Here is a 20,860-nt window from a genome sequence, read left to right as displayed (position 1 = left end):
TTCTTTTTGCTGCTGTCATTGCTGCTGCTTGGTCAAGATTTTGCCTTTGTGTGAAAAACTTTAGAGCACCTTTAGCGATCAGCAGCCTGTGCATGAGTTCCAGGGAAGCTTTCCTTCTTTTGAGCCACCAATTTTTCTTCAGAACAAGGAACATTTTGTGATGGTTCTACCCACAAACCAATGTAAAAGTGAGAACGCAGAAATATATTTTTTAAAACCATAGCTAAAGAGGACAGTGAATGCTGTATTTCAATTGAAAAAGACAAAGATTTTGCCATGAGATGCAGCTTAAATGATTCAAGAACTTTCTCAAATCTCAACTTTTGTGAGGTTGCTTTATTACCAGAATCAAAATTAAATAAGAACTATGTTAGTGCAATGCTTAGATGCTCATTAAGTATTCTTTTTTAGTCTATTTAAAGATCAAAACATAAAAGATTTTTTAAAAGCAACTCTTTTATTTAGGTAGCCAGTAAAAGTTCTATAACTGGTGCTTATACTGTAATAGAACAGAATAGAATAGACCCCTTCAGAAGCTTCTGAGGCTAAAACATTTCTATTACAGCTACTTTTGCAGATCTGGTTGCCTTTGCATCTACTGCATCATGCAGAACTAGTGACTGAATTTTCACTCTAAGTGACTCTTATAAAACAAGCATATAAAATATTTATCTGTTATATTTAAGGATAAAATGAAAAATTCTAGTAGGGTTTTTTAAAGAATATAATTAAAGAACTGATATTTATTAAATATGTATTGTGCACCAAACATTGTGCCTTATGATAGGAAAGATATAAAAGGATTCTGAATTACAGTCCATGTATTTTTAAGATTTAAATTTTTAGTGGAGATATTTAACAATTAGAATGCCTTTATATTCAGGTAACAAAAGAAAAGCCAATTTAAAGTAGCTCAGCAATGTAGAAAATCACTAAGTGCATTAGGAAGTCATGAGCCAAGGTAGCCAGAAGCTTGCTGAATCCAGGTACTCACTGTTGTTAGTAGAAACCTGAGTTATATCCATTTATCCAATTTACTGTTTTCATATGAATTAAGATATTTTGGTACATTTGACAAAACTTTAAGTGCTCTGAAAATTAGTAACCTATTTCTTGGTTTCAGTGATTGCATCATAGTTACACAAGAAAATGTCCATGTTTTTAGGAAATTCATGTTAAGGCAGAGTACAGTGGTACATGCCTGTGATTAGAGGAGAATCACAAGCTCAAGATCAAAATGGAAAACTTAGAAAAACCCTGTCTCAAAGTAAAAAATAAAAAGATCTGTGGAGGTAATTCAGTGGTAGAGCACCCCTTGGTTCTATCCCCAACATGTTAAAGAAAAAAATAAGAGAAAAGAGACAAGATATGTTGAAGGATAGAATTTGCTATATTTACTATGCTATGATCTAACCATTTTTACTACCCACCCCCAAATTCATACATTGAAATCTTACCCCAATAAGATGGATTCAGATATGAGACTTTTAGGAAGTCACTAGATCATGTGGATGAAACCCTCATAAGTGGGATTAATGGTCTAATCAAAGACACTTGAGAAAGCTCCCTGCCTTTCTGTCTTCTGAAAACACGTAGAAGGGCACAGCTATGAGGCACAGGCCCTTTCCAGACATCAAATCTGCTGACACCTTGATCTTGGAATTCCCAACCATCCAAACTGTGAGAAATAAATTTTTGCTTCTTATCTATTATTCAGTCTATTGTATTTTGTAACAGCCACCCAAACGAAGTAAGTCAGGGGTCATAAGTCAGCAGCTGGGCAACTTAGTCTGAAATAGCTCAAGGAAAAAGTTTTCTTTGTACTCTTGCAACTTTTTTACATATTTAAAATTAGTTCAAAATAAATAATATTTTAATACAAAATGTGAACAGAAGTGACAGTAAAGAGACAATATGATATAAAAGTTATATCATAAGATATATTTGCCACTTTCACTTGTTTAACGGTTAGTTGAACACCTCATGGTTCCAGGCACTGTGCCAAGAACTAGCGCTATAATGGTTTGGATATGAGGAGTCCCCAGAAAAAGCTAACAATAGACAATGCAGGAATATTCAGAGGTGAAAGGATTAAATTTTGAGAGCTGAAGCCTAATCTGTGTATTAGTTCATTTGATGGATTAATAATGTGACTGGACTAACTGCATGGTAACCATAGGTGGGTAGGACATGCCTGGAGGAATTAGTCCACTGTGAGCATAACCGTGGGGTTTATATTATGTCCACCAAGCCCTTTTCATCATGATGTTCTGCCTCACCTCTGACAGCAATGGAGTTGGCTGAGCATGAACTGAATGTCTGAAACCATGAGTCAAAATGAACTCTTCCTCTTCTAAGTGGTTCTGGTCAAGTATTTTAGTTGCAGTGACATCAGCTGACAACAGGACGGAAATATAAAAGGACAGAGCCCTTGCCCTCGTGGAGCATATAGTATAGTTGATGATACAGTGAATCAAATACACAATCAAGATATCATAATTATGTTTTGGAAGAAATATCAACGCCATGAATATACCTAGTTAGGACCCCAGATACCTATTTTATGGGGTAGACATACTGTGAGAATTAATATTTTAACTAAAGCCTAATACTAGAATAAGAGTTATCTAGTGAGGTGCCTGGGAGAGGATGTGCTGGAGAGAAGTGATCCAGATACAGTAAGTATGTAAATGAATATGTGAAAACAAATAACATAAAGTAACATGGTTTGGCAAACTGAGAGTACTTTGTTACCACGAGTCATAGTCATGGATTTTTCTCACATTTAAAAATCATGGAGAAAATCATGTTACTGTAAAATGGTGCTTAATAGATAACATAAGTTTTCTATTGGTTCAGCTTGGATTATAGTTGAGTCAAGAAATAAAGATCAGGTAACACAGTATCTCATGTGTCATGTTAAGGATGTGGACTTTATCCTGAAAGCTAAAAGTAATCATTTAAGAATTTTAAGTGAAGTAAAAAACAGGATTTTAAGTGAAGAAATGGTGGTTTAATCATTTGGGTTTCATCATGAGAAATTCTGGGATAATTTAAACAGGAGAAGATGATGGACAAAAATACAGAAGAATAAAAAAAGTGCATGGATTCGAGAAATCTGTAGAACTTGAGAAATAATCAAAAACTACGGATGAGGCAAGTGGCAGTTTTAGGTTTCAGCTACTGGATGAATTGTGACAATATTAACTGTGATTGGAAGCACAGGAAGAAAAATGGATTGGTAGGTTTGTGTATGAAGATGATGAATTACACCGTAGAGAACGTAAAATTTTCTTATTTACAAAGCATCTAAGTGCTGATATACATAAGGCCATTGAATACATAGTGGTGCAGAGTTAACTCTGATGCATGAGCTGAGTGGAAAAGAGAGTATTGAGAATTTTGGTATACACATAACTAATTTGTATTGAAGGTAGATATAATGTGGAAGAAGGAAATTTTACTTGAATAGCTAAATGAAATAGGACAAGTTTATGGGGAGTGTGGGATATCAAGGTGGGACACAATTTGATGAACAACAGGAGCAGAAACTGGGATCTAATAGAGTCAAAAGAGATACCCTGGAAGTTGGAAAACAAGTTAAGCAATCAATTAGTAAATGGGTACTAACCCAAAGAATGGAATTACTGCTGAATGTGAGTTTATTGCACAAAGTATACCACCTGTAGGAGTATGGAGGGGGCACAGGGGTAGGCAGAGAAGGAACACTTGATCAAGTCCAGGGTAATGTGAATGACCTTGTTTGAACCAATGTGCATTGTTTCCTCTATGCCATGGGAGCTAGCAGAAGATTTTAATTGTATGTTCCAAATCAGGGACTTTTCTGGAATGCTCATGCCAATCATATCCAAGTGGATTAAAAATGTCAGAAAAACCATAGGTTTGTTGATTGATCATTCTTATTTGTTCTCAGTGGCCACATAGGATAGCAAAATGATCCAATTCGCCAACAGCAAGAAAAACATCTTAATGTATAGAATAACATCTGTAGTTTCATGTGTTCTGAATGACGAGTTGACAAGAGGGTGGACGAGTGTGCAAGGCCCTAGAGGAGAGTTGGGTTCTGAGGAGCAGCCTGATTTTAAGGAAAGTAGTGAGCAAGTGGACTTTGTTTTTCTTTACTTTCAGACAATGACTAGTTTCTGATGTAGAAAGGTTTACTTTGTAATAAGGAATTATGAGCAAACTTCAGAAAACTTGTTTCTTATCTATGTCAAAGTTGATATATGTATAACCTTATGGAAGTCACTTTTGACTCTAAAATTCAATATCTCAAATTTTAAAGCAGGACTAATACTTTGTACCTCTCCCATAGAGTTTCATGAAATATTCACAATACAGTGTGAATACAGACTATTAAGAAATATGAGACATGTAAACTCTCTTAACAAATTAAGTTTATTTCACAAAATCGACATTTACTAACGTACTTAATTTTAAATTAAGCATGACTTCTACAAATTTAAAGGGCATATTTAATATTTGCATCACAAAATATATCATAAGAAATACAAAACCATCCTTCAGATTCTATATTCACTTTGGAAGCATATTCTATAAAAGAAAATATATTCTATACTCCCAAAGAGAATGCCAGAAGAATGAGTAAAGCAGTCATGCTGATCTTACCTTTTATATCAACAACAAGAGGAATAAACCTTCATGCTTTCGGCCAGTTTTGAATATAGGAAAGCAACTGGGGCCTTGAATCTTCTTTCATCACCTTAGGGTATGACACAATTATTCAGGAAAAATCAAATTGACTTTATAACTTCGGAAAGATACATTTGCAAAAAAAGAACTGAAATGAAAAACTGTAAATTATGGTTCTCTACTTGAGCAAGCCAAATAATTCACCCTGATCTCAGAAATCTCCCCTGTGCTTCAAGGATGCAGTATGATTCGTGTAAGAAAAAGGCTAAAGTTAAGTGATACCAATCAGTAAGGGTTTCATTATTCTTTATATTTACTTGTTATCCCCATTTCATTTAAAACCTAAGAAGCCAATTGAAATTTTTTATATATACATAAAATATAGAGAGAGAGTGAGAAAGCTCACAAGATAAAAATGTATTTGCACCAGATACAATTGTGAAAAAATATTGGACAATTATTACATTATTTAAATCTTTTTCATTCACATTTTATGTCACAAATCTAAAAGTACTGAGTTTTGACCAAAACTGTGATCGTTAAAATGGCCTGCATAGAAAAAGTGCTTATTTGTACATATATGACTGCATGACTGATGTGATCCTACAATATATACAATCAGAAAAATGAGAAATTATACTCCATTTATGTATGATTTATCAAAATACATAAATGCATTCCACTGTCATGTATAACTAATTAAAACAAATTTTAAAAATTAAAAAGAGTTTGGTTAGAAAAACAAAGAAAGTGCTTATTGGAAAACCATTGCCCTAATTTTCACATTCTAAACTCCACATATTTTGAATGTGCCAATAACAGCACCATGGACCTTAACAGGAGAAATTAGGCTCTTTCTCTGGAGAACAGATAGGAAGTTCAATTAAAAACTCCCTCCCCACATCACTTGTTGATTCAAGTGCAAGGACTTGAATTCCATAGACATTTGCATCCATGAATAAGATTACAAAGAGAACATAGCCTCTTCCATTTTCACTGACACCTCTTCAAATATTGAGTGAGTGACTTGCTTGAGAAAATTCTAAGTTATAGGCTCAAATAATTTAATACTGCCCTCTAGAGGCATTATAATAGCATTAAATTTGCTCCTGGTGTGGTTTTATTAAATTTTATCTCCCTAAATTTAAAAGCGTAACTTCCCGGAAACTCTCAAAAGGGTAACATGGTAGCTAACACATTTTCTAAAAGTTACATCTGTTTCGAATTTGAAACTCTAACCTTATCTTAAGAAATTCAATAAAGCTCAATAAATTAGTATTTTCTCTAAAATTAATCTTGTCATCAATTCTAAACCATTACCTAAGTGGAGAGATGTACATTGAAGGCCACTGGTGTGCGATTTTTTTGCAGAACCTGGAAGCACATGAAGGGGAGCAGTCAGTAAACAAATTCCGCCACATACCCTCCCCCACTAAAAAATCTTAATTTAAAGCAAGAATTTAGAAAGTGAGAACTATCTTTTTCTGCCCAAGGAAAAAAAGTAAAGTAGCAAACTAAAAGCATTCTCTTCAAGGAATGAGTAATAGGCAATTTGCTTAACATATGAGTCAGTGAAGAAGAAAAATAAAAGACTGTTTTTAGAACTGAATACTTGGAAGACTTTCATGGATAGATAAATAGATTAAGCAAAGTAAATTTGGATTTACCATAACAACAGTTATGAAATATATTCAAAAAGAAGAGAATATGCAAGTGTTTGGGATTTCTGTGAGAAAAAAATATTCAGATAACAGGAACTTTAGATACTGAGAGGAAATCAATAGGAGTTTGAAAACTAAGAAGCTGCCAAGAGCTGTCATAAAACATCTGGCCATATGAGAAGTAAAGGACTGGTCACAGGAATTTTGTTTTTAAAAGAAAAGTTCCATGTTTTCTGCATCGCCCTGAAAGAAGAAATTTTACTTTATAATTTTTGTGTCAGGAAATGGTGTGTAATGCCTGCTGCCTTTCCCATTGGCAATCAAAAAATTATTTGGAAATAAAATGCAGATCCTATTTCTTCTGATAAGAACACTATATTGAAGTGTTTGTATTGAAAATGTTGGCTGTTATCAATAACAAAATAATAAATTACTAACACTACTGCATTAGATAGCAATTTTAAAGAAAAGAAAATGCTTGTTAAAACAAATTACTTCACAATTATCTGCAAAATAAATGACTTCCACTCATTTTTCCATCTTGTGGTTTGTAATCAATGATCCATTTTCATATCCCAGAAGCCTATAATTTTAGTATATCAGTAAATGTGCATGGATCGAAGTATAATTATAAAAACAAGCATTTAGAATTAAATTTTGTTGATCTCAAGGAATTTGTGCTACATACAGGTATATATTGATGAATGTTTATATACATTTGCAAAAATGTTCTTGCCCGTGCAGAGACCACATAATTAATCTAATTTAAAATTTAAATTGCACATGGACAATTTACAATTTTTCAAAAAAGGAAATAGCTTGTTAAACGAAAGTACTTAATTATTAGAGAAACTATGAGAATTTAGAGAAAATGTTAATTTTGCATGAAATTATACTTGGAACTTTGGCTTGTGTTTAATTTTATAGGATAATATTCAGGAAATATGAAATATTCATTTTGGAAGTATAACTAAAGTTCATACATATATGTTTTATTCCCTTTCCTTCTAGATTGCCTTAACTAACCATTCAATTGGTTTGGATAGTTCTAAAAATGTTGGAATAGCTATACAGATGAAATTAGGAATGAAAGTTGGTATCAAGTACAATGATAACATCAAGTACAATGATAACATATCATTTATTTAATTAATATTATTTATTTAGTGGAGCAAATAATAAAAATAAAAGCCAATCCAATACAACCTGAGCAGCAAAATAGTGTTAACAAATCCATTTAACTATGTTTACATATAAGTAGATAAACACCTAAGATGTAATCAAACTGGAGAAGTTTTGCTAATTCTCTAAATTCTAATTTAGAATTCTCTAAAAACACAATGAAATTATGCATCTAAACTGGGTGATTGTGTTGACAAAATAACCTGGATGTGGGTGTGGGAACAGACATTCATTTGTTGCTATAAACAAGCAATTTAGAGAGTGTATGGCACAGGGAAGGGAGTAGGAAAGTTCAAGAAAAGCATCAGTGTCCTTATTCATAGCTCAACAATTTTCATATATTTCAACTATTTCTTAAAGGAATAATGAATAAAATACATCCATCAAGACAATCTATACTTTTCAAAAATAATTTTTCAAATTAAATCATGAGATTTTTGAGATGCTACTACTTAAAGCAGTTATTTCATCTGAAACAGTATCTGTAAACCAATAAACTAAAATTTGAAATATAATTTTATACTTACAAATATAGGAGAAAACAAGACAAAGAGATTTTAAGAACTATGTGATTGAGGGTGGAGTAATTGGTGCTGATGCATTTTCTTGAAATTCTCGTGGATCCAGTTTTTCACAGGAATATGTGTATAATGACATTTCAAACTTAGATAATGTTAGAAGTAAGCATTAAGACAAGGTGCTAATTCTGCAATGATGCTTCAAATATTGCAAATGTACTGTGTGTTTAAAGATTTATGCAAGTGTTTTTTTATTTAGAAAATAGAAGAACTGAAAGTTAATTTATTTTTAGACAGTCATTAGTTTGTCTCATACATTCCTTTTCAAAATTAGTATACTCTGATAACTTTTAGATTATCACTCTGGGTTCTTCTTATTAGTGAACAAAAGATATTCATTCTAATAAATAAATAAACTATAATATTTTAGGGGACAATTTATTGGTATAATTTCTGTGTTAAACTTTGAAAAGTATCTTTCTGAATCTTTACTAATGACTGACAACTTTCTAAATTCTGCAGGCTACAAATTATTATAGTCAGCTTGGAACTTTTTGAAATACATGTACAGTAGGAAGAAGTTTGCAACTAGTTCCAAAAGGAAAGTGCAAAGTTTTTATCACTCTTCCAGATTTAGATTATTAGCAAAGCAAAGGATATAGAGTTGAAAGAATGTACAATTATGGGTACAGATAATTTAATCATTTTTTATTAAAGAAATGCAGATATACATTAATGACACTTCTATTTTCTTTGGTTTTTCTTTTTCTTTTTTCAGTATTGGAGAATGATACTGTGGGTGCTCTACCATTGAACCACATCCCCAACTCTTTTGTTTTATTATGTATTTATTAATTTATTTTTGCAGAGCTGTGGATTGAACACATGCTAGGCAAGTGGATACGGGGCCTCACACATGCTAGGCAAGTGCTCTATCATGGAGCTATATCCTCTGTACACTTTTAATTTTATTTTTAGTTTTATTTTATAAATATGTATGTATATATATGTATATATATATGTGTATGTATATATATGTATATGTATATATATACACACATATGCACACACACACACACACACACACACACATACACACACACATGCTTATTAGTCTGTGGTGAAGCAGATCTCCGTCTCCATAAAATTCAAAAGATCCAATTTATGGCACAGTAATTTGTATTTTTTAGAAACAGCCCATGGTGGTGCTGATGCAACATTCTGAAGCCATACTTGAGAAATATTGCATTTTCTTCTGTGAGTCACCTGAAAACAAAGATCACAAATAGTTCCAAAAATCAGTCATCAAAGACACATTCACTTATACTGATCATTATGGAATTCTTTTGTCCTAATCAGCAAATGTTGCAAGCTATGAAACTCTTTCTCTTCTAGTCTAAGATCCTACATACTTTTCTTGTAAAACGTATGAGTTTTTGTGTAACATTTTTCCCTTTTTCCCTCTGCCTCTTTTCTTCTCTTTCCAGCTATTGCTATATGTGGCTAGCATCTTGCTTTTATAGCACTGCCAGTCGGTGTATTATTATGACTTCCTTATGAAGCACTGGACACAGATTCAAGTTCTGGATCTGCTACTTGTTACAGGGAAAGATGGCAAGTTTCCTGAACACTCTCAGCCTTAGAGTTGTTCTGCATATCAAATCAAAGCAAGTGTGCCAAAAAAAATTTCTTTTCTGATTTTGTTACAAATATTGTTGTATGATGGTATATTAAGATTCTCCAGGGAGATAGAACCAATAGGATGTAGATAAAGATGATAGATAGATAGATAGATAGATAGATAGATAGATAGATAGATAGATAGATGATAGATCGATCTGGAGGGACAGTAAGAGGAACAGAGACAGAGGGATTTGAGGAACTTTTAGGGAAATTAGTTAATGCAATTATGAAAGACAAGAAGTCCCATGATAAGCTTTCTAAAAGCTCGAGAACGAGTAAAACCAATAGTATGGCTTATTCCAAGTCAGAAAACGTAAAACTGGGTGGGTTTGAGGTCACTGGTGTAATCTGGAGTTTTGGTATCTAAAGACAGGAGAAGAAGAGTGTATTCCAGCTCTAGGACAGGGATTCACCAATTTGCCTTTTTTAGTTTTTGGGAGGTCCAGGCTCCTAGCCAACTAGATGGTGAGCACCAACATGGAAGGCAGATCTTTTCCACTAAATTCACTGAAACTCACGTGCCTATCTCACATGGATACTACCTCACAGACACAAATGGACAAGTAATGCTTTACCAGTTTTTGAGGTATTCCCTAATCAAGTGGATACCTCAAGTTAACCATTCCCAATGGCTACAAATGTGACTGGTTAAAAAAAAAAAAAAAAAAAAGATGATGGTAATGTTATTTGGTTTTTTTAAATCTAAATTTTGTATATGTAGGAACTTCTTTCTCCGAAAGTCACTATTTCCTCCTAATTTTAAGATCACACACACCAAAATCACTTGACTCACTGTTTCTTAAAGTTTTCTTTTTCTAGACTTTTGTAATATTGGTCTGCCCTAGATTCTCACTTTTTTACACGAAAAGTTTCTTGTCAGTGTCTTTGTCCTCACAATTTATTTTAGCTATTTTTGTTATTTCTCTGTGAATTTTTTTCTTGAATGTGCTTTTTGCAAATACAGAATTGCCTTCTCCCAAAATGAAATATCTACCCCAGATTTCTTGCTTGAATTCAACCTTATAAAATATCTACTGATCTTCTCAATTTGTGTGAATCCCAAGATACTTCTTATTAAATATGAATCATATTCTTTACTTCCTTTTAAGTCATCTTTCTCTGTATTCAATGTCTGTGAATGGCCCCATGAACTATCCATTGTAGGAACAGTCCTAGCCTCTTCCTTTTCACTTACCCTCTGTGATAAGTAGGGGTTATCCCAAGAAACAGAACCAACAGGATAGAGAAAGATTGATTTTCAGGAATTGGTTCATCTCGGCAAGTCCAAAATCTTCAGAGTAGGCCAGCAGGCTGAAGACTCAGAGGTGCTGCAGTTTCAGTTCGAAGGTGGTTTTCCTGGCAGAACCGTCTCGTCTTCCAGAAGGCCAATCTTTTCCTATTAAAGTTCTCAACTGTCTTCAAGTCACCAACCAACATTGTTATGGTGTACAACATCTTATTTTGTTATGGTCAACCATTCATTGTAGAATGGTTAAATCAAAATAATTACCAATGCAATCATTCACATACTTATCTTTTCTTTATATGTTGAGAACATATAAAATACAACCTCTCAGTAGTTTTCATGTATGAAATACATTGCTACAAACTGTGTCTGCCAAGATATGCAATAGAGCTCTTGAACTTCTCTCTCCTACTTATTTGAAATTTGGTATCCATAATTTGATTTATGGTATACATAAATCAAATATTTTTCTGAGACATATAATTTGCAAATAAATACTTTCTCTTACCCTGAAAGTTGCCTCTTCACCCTTTAATCAGCCTCCTCCAACTCTCCACAATGGCCACTGGTAAACACTATTTTACTGTTTCTCAGAGTTCAACTTTCTCTTACTCCACATAGAAGCAAGAACATGTGATATCTGTATATTTGTGCCTGCATATTTTACTTAAATCATGTCCTAGAGCTTCAACCGTGTTCTTGCAAATTACAGGATTTACTTCTCTGTGATTGAACAGTATTCTCCTGTGTATATATGCTACATTTTCTTTATCATTCACCCATTGTTGAACACAGGTTGATTCCATATCTTGGCTATTGTGAACATCACCATTGTTTATGGATTGAAAAAACCATAATAAAGACAATTCATAAATTCAAATCAATGCTGCAATAAACAAGAGAGTGCAGATATTTCTTTGATACACTAATTCCATATTCTTGTGACATTTATCCACAAATAGGAATGCTAGATCATGTGGTAGTTTCATTTTAATATTTTGAGGAACTCTATACTATTTTCATAATGAGTGTATTAATTTACATTTCCACCAATGGTGTACAAAGTTCCCTTCTCTTCACATCCTCACCAACACTTCCCATCTTTTATCTTTCTGATAATAGTTCTTTTAACCAGTATAAGGTGGTATCTCACTGTGTTTTTAATTTGAAGTTTCCTGAATATTTTTTCATCTACCTATTGACCATTTGTATGTCTTCTTTTGAAAAATATTCATTCAGATCTTTTTCTCATTTATTCTCAAACGAGTTACGTGTTTTCTTACTATTGAGTTGTTGTGACTTATATATTTTGAATATTTTTCTGAGACATATAATTTGCAAATAAATACTTTCTCTTACCCTGAAAGTTGCCTCTTCACTCTATTGATTGTTTTCTTGGTTGTGCAGAAGGTTTTCAGAGTGTTGCATTACCATTGGTCTATTTTTAGCTGGTATTATTAATAATAGTAATAACAGCATTTACAGCACTAACTTTATTTTTCTTGTATGTTCACATTCATGTTTAATTATCTTGCCACAGCTAAAAGACAGATATGCTAGTTAACATGATTTGAAGTTGACATTAGTTTTAACTGATGGTGGTGTAAAATCTATGGGTTTGGACAAAAGTATAATGACGTGTATCTACTGAAATACCATACAGAAAGTTTTCACTGCCATACAATTCCTATACTCTGCCTGTTCACCTCTCCCTTCCTTAAAACCTCTGGAAATGATAGATCATTTTGTTTTCTCCACAGTTTTTACCTTTTCTAGAATATTCTATAGATGTAAACATACAGTGTGTAACCTTTTCAGATTGGCTTCTTTCACTTAATAAATTATTTAGAATTTTAAAAAATTAACATGATGTGATCATTCTACATTGTATACATAAATCAACCTAGTGCACCCTGGGTAAAGGGTGCACTATCTGTATTTGCTGTCTTTGCAAATTCCTGTGAATTTATCTTTTGTTTTGCTTTCTTTTTTCTTTTTATTTCTTTTTACAGACTGCATTTTGATTTATTGTACACAAATGGGTACAACTTTTCATTTCTATGGTTGTACACGATGTAGATTCACACCATTCACACCATGTACATAGGGTAATGATGTCTGTCTCAGTTCATTATCTTTCCTTTCCCCCTCTGCCCTGATTTCCCTCTACACAATCCAAAGTTTCTCCATTCTTCTCTTTAAATTGTAACTGCTGGATGATTTGTCCATTGCTCAAGGAAGTATATAACAAATTAATATGTTTTACCCATCCTTCTAACTACTTTCCTACTATGGTACCTCACACATAGTAGGAAATAAATACATGCTACTGAATGAATTAAAGAACTCCTCAGACACTACAGACATTTTCTGAAAAATAATCCAGATCTAATACCAGATATATGAACTTCAAACAAGATTAGGTGGATTTTCAATTTGATTTTATTGAAAATTGTGATAAAAGTAAACCAGCATTCACACGGGTTTGTGGAAATTTTTATATTAACTTTTGTGAGCATATATCTGTGTATGTATGATTACTTCTATTATTAAGAATATTTTAGTAAATGATTACTAAATGAAATGTCACTAAAATAAACCCAAACTTTGCCCTTTCTAGGTTATTTGCAGATCAGTTTATTCAAAATCATTTAGTGCATTTAACTATTTTTCTTTTTACTATAAGAACAACACATTCAATTTATAAAATCTTCTTGTTTTTTGCAATTTGTTAATCTTTTGGCCATATCCATCTCCTAGAAAAAAGAATTCTTTAAAAGGTTTAAAGAAAATTTTAGATTGTGGAACCAACCTAGATGTCCTTCAATTGATGAATGGATAAAGAAACTGTGGTATATATATACAATGGAATATTACTCAGCCATAAAGAATGATAAAATTATGGCATTTGCAGGCAAATGGATGAAATTGGAGAATATCATGCTAAGTGAGATAAGCCAATCTCAAAAAACCAAAGGACGAATGATATCGTTAATAAGTGGATGATGACACATAATGGGGGGTGGGAGGGGTTAGTGTTAGGGTTAGAGTTAGGGTTAGGGAGGGGAGCAAGAATGGAGGAAGGAAGGACTGTATAGAGGGAAAAGAGGGGTGGGAGGGGTGGGGGGGAAGGGAAAAAATGAATCAAACATCATTACCCTATGTAAATTAATGATTACACAAATGGTATGCCTTTACGCCATGTACAAACAGAGAAACAACATGTATCTCATTTGTTTACAATAAAAAAAATTAAAAAAAAAAGAAAAAAGAAAATTTTGTCAAGTACCCAACTTTGCCCTAGGGTAAGTATTTAGGGGGACAGTAAATAGTAAGTGAAACAGAGCTGTCAACTTTCAAACTCTTTATCAAAAAAAAAAAAAAATAAGAACAATAACTAATTAAAAACATTTGTAATTTCTTGTGATTATAAAAATCAAGTTATTTTTACAATTTATTTACAAATAAGTGATTTTTTAAAGTTATGTAAGGGACAAAAATATATTTGTACTTCCTTAAAAATGCCAACTTAGAATGTATATATTTTGCAAACAACAGCCTTTTGCAATGACTCTCATCCCTATCTGCACACAAAAATCACTTGGGAAGCTTGCCAAAGGTTCTAATTCCTTGCTTTTTTCTTCAGGGATTCAACTCTTCTCAACTCAGTGATGACATGAGATTTTTTTTTTCTTTTTAAACATACCAGATAATTTTAATGTGTGTAGTCATGGTGAGAACCAATAAGGCTGTATTTTTATTCTTACATAAAGGTAATCAGTCATGGAGACACTACTCAAAATATGATTTGCAGACCTTTGTTGGTCCTCAGATAAATTGTTAGATGCATAATTTCCATCAAAGCTTTTATCTCCATGATGAATGTATATGTAAAATCTTTGAAAAGATATCAAGAAAATTGAATCCAATAGCACATTAAAATGATTCACTATGATCAACTGAGATTCATTTCAGGGAGGCAAGGATGGTTCAACATAAGAAAATTAATAAAGTGATATCAACAGAATGAAGGACAATAATCATCTCAATAGATACAGAAAATGCATTTGAGGAAATAACACCCCTTCATGATAAATGTAATGAATATATTAGGTATAAGAGAAACACTTAATCATAATAAAGACATGATACAAAAAAAGCTACAGCTAACATCGTACTGAATGACTAAAAACTGAGAGCTTTCTCTCTAACATATGGAGCAAGATGAGATGTCCACCTTGTGACTTTTATTCCACATAGTGCTGGATGTCCTTGCTAGAGCAATTAAGCAAAAAATTAAGGGCTTCCACATTGAAAATAAGGAAGTGACATTGTCACTGTTTGTAGGTGATATGATGTTTTATATATAGAAAACACCAAACACTCCAACAAGAATCTATTGGAACTAAAAACAAATTCAGCAGAGTTGTAAAATCAACATAGAAAAATCAGTGGAACTGTTACACACTGATGACAAATTATCTGAAATAGAAATCTAGGAAGTAAGTCCATTTCCAATAACGATCAGAAAAAAAAAGGAATAAATTTAACCAAAAAGGTGGAATATCTCTTCAATGAAAACCATCAGGCATTGATGAATGAAACTGAAGAGAACACTCACACACAAACATGGAAAGATATTCCATGTTCATGAATTAAAAGAAGCAATAATGCTAAAATGTTGATACTACGCAAAACAATTTGTAGGTTCAATCCAATCTCTGTCAAAATATAAGACATTCTTCAGAGAGTTGAAATATAATATATTGAATGAAAAATACCTTTTAATAGGCAAAGTCATCATTAGCAAAACTAACAAAGCAAAATGTATTACTCTGATTTCAAAGTACCCTACAAAATTATAGTAATAAAAAACCAAGGTGTTACTTGAATAAAAATAGACACGTGTATCAATGGAATAGAATAGAAAAAGCCCAGAAACAAACTCAGGCATGTAGCCAACTGATTTACAACAAAAGTGCTAAGACTATGCACTGGACAAAATACAATCTTTCCAAAAAGATGCTGGGGAAACTGGACATCCACATGCAGAAGAATTAAACTAAAGTCATTTCACCACCTATAAAAGTCAACTAAAAATCAGATAGAGACATAAATATAAGATCCAAAATTATGAAAATATTAGAAGAAGACATAGAATGAAAACAATTTAGTGGTAGAAAATATTTAAAAACTATAATCTGAGAAAGGACATATCCTGGATATGTCCAGGATATATAAGGAATTTGCAAAACTTGATAAGAAAGAAAAGTAATCCTATTTTAAAATGGGTAATAGACATAAACAGACATTTCTGAAAAGAAGATGTACAAATGACCAACAGGTATATGAAAAATGCTTGACATCACCAATCTTTAAGGAAATGAAAATCAAAACAACGAAGAGATATTACCCCATTTCAGTAAGAACAGCTATTATGTATAAAATTAAAAATAAGAAGTGCTGATGAAACCATCGCACATTATAGATGAGAATGTAAATTTTTACAATCATTATGGAGAAGTGTACATATTCTTCAAAAAATTAAAGTTACCATAAAATTCAGTAATTCCATTTGTGTACTCCCATGTTCACTGTAGCACTATTCACAATAACCAAGAAATGGAAACAGCCTAAATATTCATCAACTGATGAATGGAAAAAGAAAATATGGTACCTATACACAATGGAAATGAAATAAAAGTCTGTCAATTGTAACAACATGGATGGAAGAAGAAATCATTATGCATGTGAAATAAGCCAGGCATGGAAAGACAAGTACAATATGATTAGTGTCTTGTGAATATACATGTTGGTAAGATTCACTGTGGTATATTCACTTATGTACATTGGAGAACTAGATTAGATTCATTACACTGTTCTTCCCTTATCCTGTCCCTTCTCCCTCTCCTTCAATTCCACCAGTCTGTCTTCTGTTTTGATGAAATACCCTCTTTTTCCTTTCTCTTTCTTTTTTTTTTTTCACCTTATCTTGGGCTAGCTTCTGCATATCAGAGAAAACATTTGACCTTTGAGTTTTTGTGTCTGGCTTATTTCATTTAGTATTACATTCTCCAGTTCCATACATTTACCAGCAAATGCCATAATTTCATTATTCTTTAAAGCTGAGTAATACTCCATTGTGTGTGTGTGTGTGTGTGTGTGTGTGTGTGTGTGTGTATATATATATATATATATATATATATATATATACTTATATATCACATTTTCTTTATCCATTCACCTGTGGAAGGGCCCTAGGTTGGTTCCAAAGTTTGGTTCTTGTGAATTGTGCTGCTGTAAATATTGATGTGGCTGTGTTCCTATAGTATACTGATTTTATATCTATTGGATATGTACCATGGAGTGGTAACAGCTGGATCATATGCTAGTTCCATTCCTAGTCTTTCAGGAGTCTCCATACTGCTTTCTAGAGTGATTGTACTAATTTGCAATCTCATCAACAAGGTAGGAGTGTACCTTTTTCCTACACTCTTGCCAATGCTTACTATTAAGTGTAATCTTATCTGCTATTCTGACCAGATAAAAAAATTTCAATGTAGTTTTGATTTACATTTCCCTAATTGCTAGAGATGTTGAACATTTTTTCATATATTTGCTAACTGACTGTATTACTTCTCTTGAGAATTATCTGTTCAGTTCTTTTGCCCATTTATTAATTGGGTCATTTTGGTTTTTATGTGTTATAATTTTATGAATCAGTCAAAATATATGTTTACAAAAAATTCAGTTGATGAAGACAAAAATATTAAAATATAAGACTTCCTTAATCTAGAAGACATTTGTAAACTATAACAAGACCACATAGTTTTAAATATTTGCAAAAAATCTGGAATAGACAACAGGAAAAGATACCCTAATATCCAGCATGTAGGTGAAAACGTGCTCAACCTCCTTAGTCATCAGAAAAAAAGCAAATTAATGTCACGTTTAGATAGCCCTATATACCTCCTACAATATCCAAAAATCATAAGATTATACGTTGATGAGGATGTAGAACAAGTGAAACCTCTTTTATACTCTGTGACAAAAAAAAAAAAAAATTGGCACAACTGCTTTGAAAAAGGAAGTAATATCATCTCCATATGTGATCTGGCCCCATAAGATGAAAATAGAACTGAAAAATTCTTATCACCTCAAATGATATCATAGCATAATGCATATGCACAAGTCTCTACTGATGCTCATGCAAACAAAGGTACTGTGCTGTCTGTTATGTAAAAATACAGCACACACAATTATATAGAGTACATAACACTTGATGAATTAATTAAAAACTGTCCTATTGTTTGTGTTACTTACTATAGTTTTTATCATTGTTTTACAGTGTGCTTCTAATCATATATGTTAAACGGACTCAGGCAGGTCCTTCAGGAGGAATTTCAGAAGAAGGCATTATTGCCATAGGAGACAACAGCTCCATGTGTATTATGTATGACCCGTGAGGTCTTTCCAATGAGAAAAGAGGCAGAAGTGGAAGATGTGGTATTGATGAGCCTGACCCTGAATAGGCTTAAACAACTGTGATTCATGTCTTAGTTTTTAACAACAAATTGTGTGAAGCAAAAAATAAATAAAAATATTCATAGAATAGAAAAAGGGTTATACAATAAGTATATAAAAAAGAAAAACTTTTTGGACAGCCATAAGATGTGTTTGTGTTTTAAGTTTTTATAAAAGGGCAGAATTTTTTTAAGAAATTAAGTTTATGGTGTAAAAAATTACTGTAAGCTAAAATTGACTCATTAAAAAATAATGTCTTGGGCTGGGGAGATAGCTCAGTCGGTAGAGTGCTTGCCTTGTAAGCACAAGGCCCTGGGTTCGATCCCCAGCACCCAAAAAAAAGAAAAAAAAAATGTCTTGTCAATTTAGTGTACTCAAGTGTACAGTTACAAGTCTATAGTAGTGTACAGAAATGTCCCAGGACTTCACATTCATTAACCACCCACTCAGTGACCTATTCAGAGTAACTTCCTTCAAACTCCATTCATGTCAAGTGTCCTGTACAGGTGTAGCATTTTTAAAATCTTTTATACCATATTTTTTTACTGTACCATTTTTCTATTTAGATACATTTAAATATATAAACACTTATCACTGGGTAACAGTTGCCTACATTATTCAGCATAGTAACATGCTGTACAGATTCATACTCCAGGAGCAAACAGGCTATACCACAAAACAGTCATATATAATGAGCTCTGTCATCTAGCTTGTGTAAGTACATTCTATGATGTGCACACAACAAAACTGCCAAATGTTGCATTTCTTGGACTGTTTCCTCATCCTTAAGTGACTCATGTATTCTATCTCAGTGATTATAATCCAAATTATAATAATCAACAAAAATGTATACATGTGTGTACTAAAACATGCATATAAGATGCAAAATAATACAAATATTCTGAATATTTACTCATCACTATGATTGATTTAATTAGTATTTATTTATGGTATATTCATACTGTGGAGCATTTAAAAATCCTATGTATAGAAATAAGGTTTCCAAAATAGTAGAAAGGATGATCTGAAATCCGTTCTTCCATAAAGTGACAAAACTGCACGCAAAATTTGCCTAAGTCAACCTTTACAAAATTCTGGAAATTTATCAGAAATCTACAAAATCCCTGGAGCGTTTTTCAAGAAAAATGGCAAATCCCAATGTGAAGAAATGTTTTGTGGCATTTTAAATTGCTCTATTCACATCACTTTATCCATATATCCATAGTACCTGACAAAAACAGCTAACAGCCTTTGAAAGGGGTAGGCCAGTATCGAAGATCTTCAAAAGGACACATTCCTAGAGAATTTTTGCAATGTGATAACTTTCTGGAAGTCTCACTTACAGACTTGTCCTTGTCCTCATTCTGAGCTCACACTGTGGGAAAAGGCACATATAGCCCCAGAGCATAAATTTTGGAAAGAATCAGTGCAAATAGTTTAATATCACAGTTTAGGCATAGATACCAGTTGGAGCAATTAAGAGACTATCCACAAAATTCACAAGAAAAACCTGTAGAATTCAATGTTTATAGGAAGCTTTAGAAAGTTCTGACACATTCTGGGAAACCTAGACTACTCTACTTGTTGAGGGTTATGCTCATGCCCAGAAAATATCTGAGTTGGCCATAATCTATTATCTTTAAGTGACCTGGAGGTTTTGTGTAAGAAGGTAGTCACAGTTTTAAACTACATAGAGCAATAAAGATTTGCCCAAATATAACACACACACACACACACACACACACACACCACAAAGTGTGGAAGACATGTTGGTTCAAGTGGGCACTCACTGATCACTAAGTTGACTGAATAAGAACTCTATTGGCTGAACACTATGGGGTATACAAAATTTACAGAATTAATGTAGGAAAATTAAAAAACAAGAAAGATATCAATAATTAAAATCATAAATAACAAAAGCAAAGCATGTATAAAAGTTTGATGCTTAAAATAACCACATTATATTTACAGTTCAAAATTTTCATTTTTAAAAATGGAAAACATAAAGAAATAGGAAAGATAAACATATTCAGGGACACACATAGCAGTCAAAAGAAACTGTCCCCCAGCATCTCTGGAGACTGAAAGGCAGAAGAATTGCAAGTTCAAAGCCAGCCTCAACAACAGAGAGGTACTAAGCAACTCAATGAGACCATGTCTCTAAATAAAGTACAAAATAAGACTGGGGATGTGGTTCAGTGGTTGAGTGCACCTGAGTTCAATCCTGGTACCAAAAAAAAAAAAAAAAAAAGAAAGAAAGAAAGAAAAATAAAACTGTCCTTGAAGAAAAAACAAGTATTGAACTAAATAGAAAAATGTTCAATTGTAAATTTAGTAGTTAATTTAACCAAAGTAGTATAATTTGTATTTTA

General features: G+C 32.7%; 1 non-coding gene across 1 annotated transcript; it reads right to left on the bottom strand.

The window, feature by feature from the left end:
• Positions 1-502: 502 nt before the first annotated feature.
• LOC124987738 (small nucleolar RNA SNORA66) lies at positions 503-632 on the bottom strand. The gene has a single exon (XR_007109254.1). It is a non-coding gene; the product is annotated as a small nucleolar RNA SNORA66 (small nucleolar RNA).
• Positions 633-20,860: the final 20,228 nt, after the last annotated feature.

Source organism: Sciurus carolinensis, chromosome 6 (genome assembly GCF_902686445.1).
Source record: "Sciurus carolinensis chromosome 6, mSciCar1.2, whole genome shotgun sequence".
Classification (NCBI taxonomy): Eukaryota; Metazoa; Chordata; class Mammalia; order Rodentia; family Sciuridae; genus Sciurus; species Sciurus carolinensis.
This window is presented reverse-complemented; position numbering and strand designations above follow the sequence as displayed.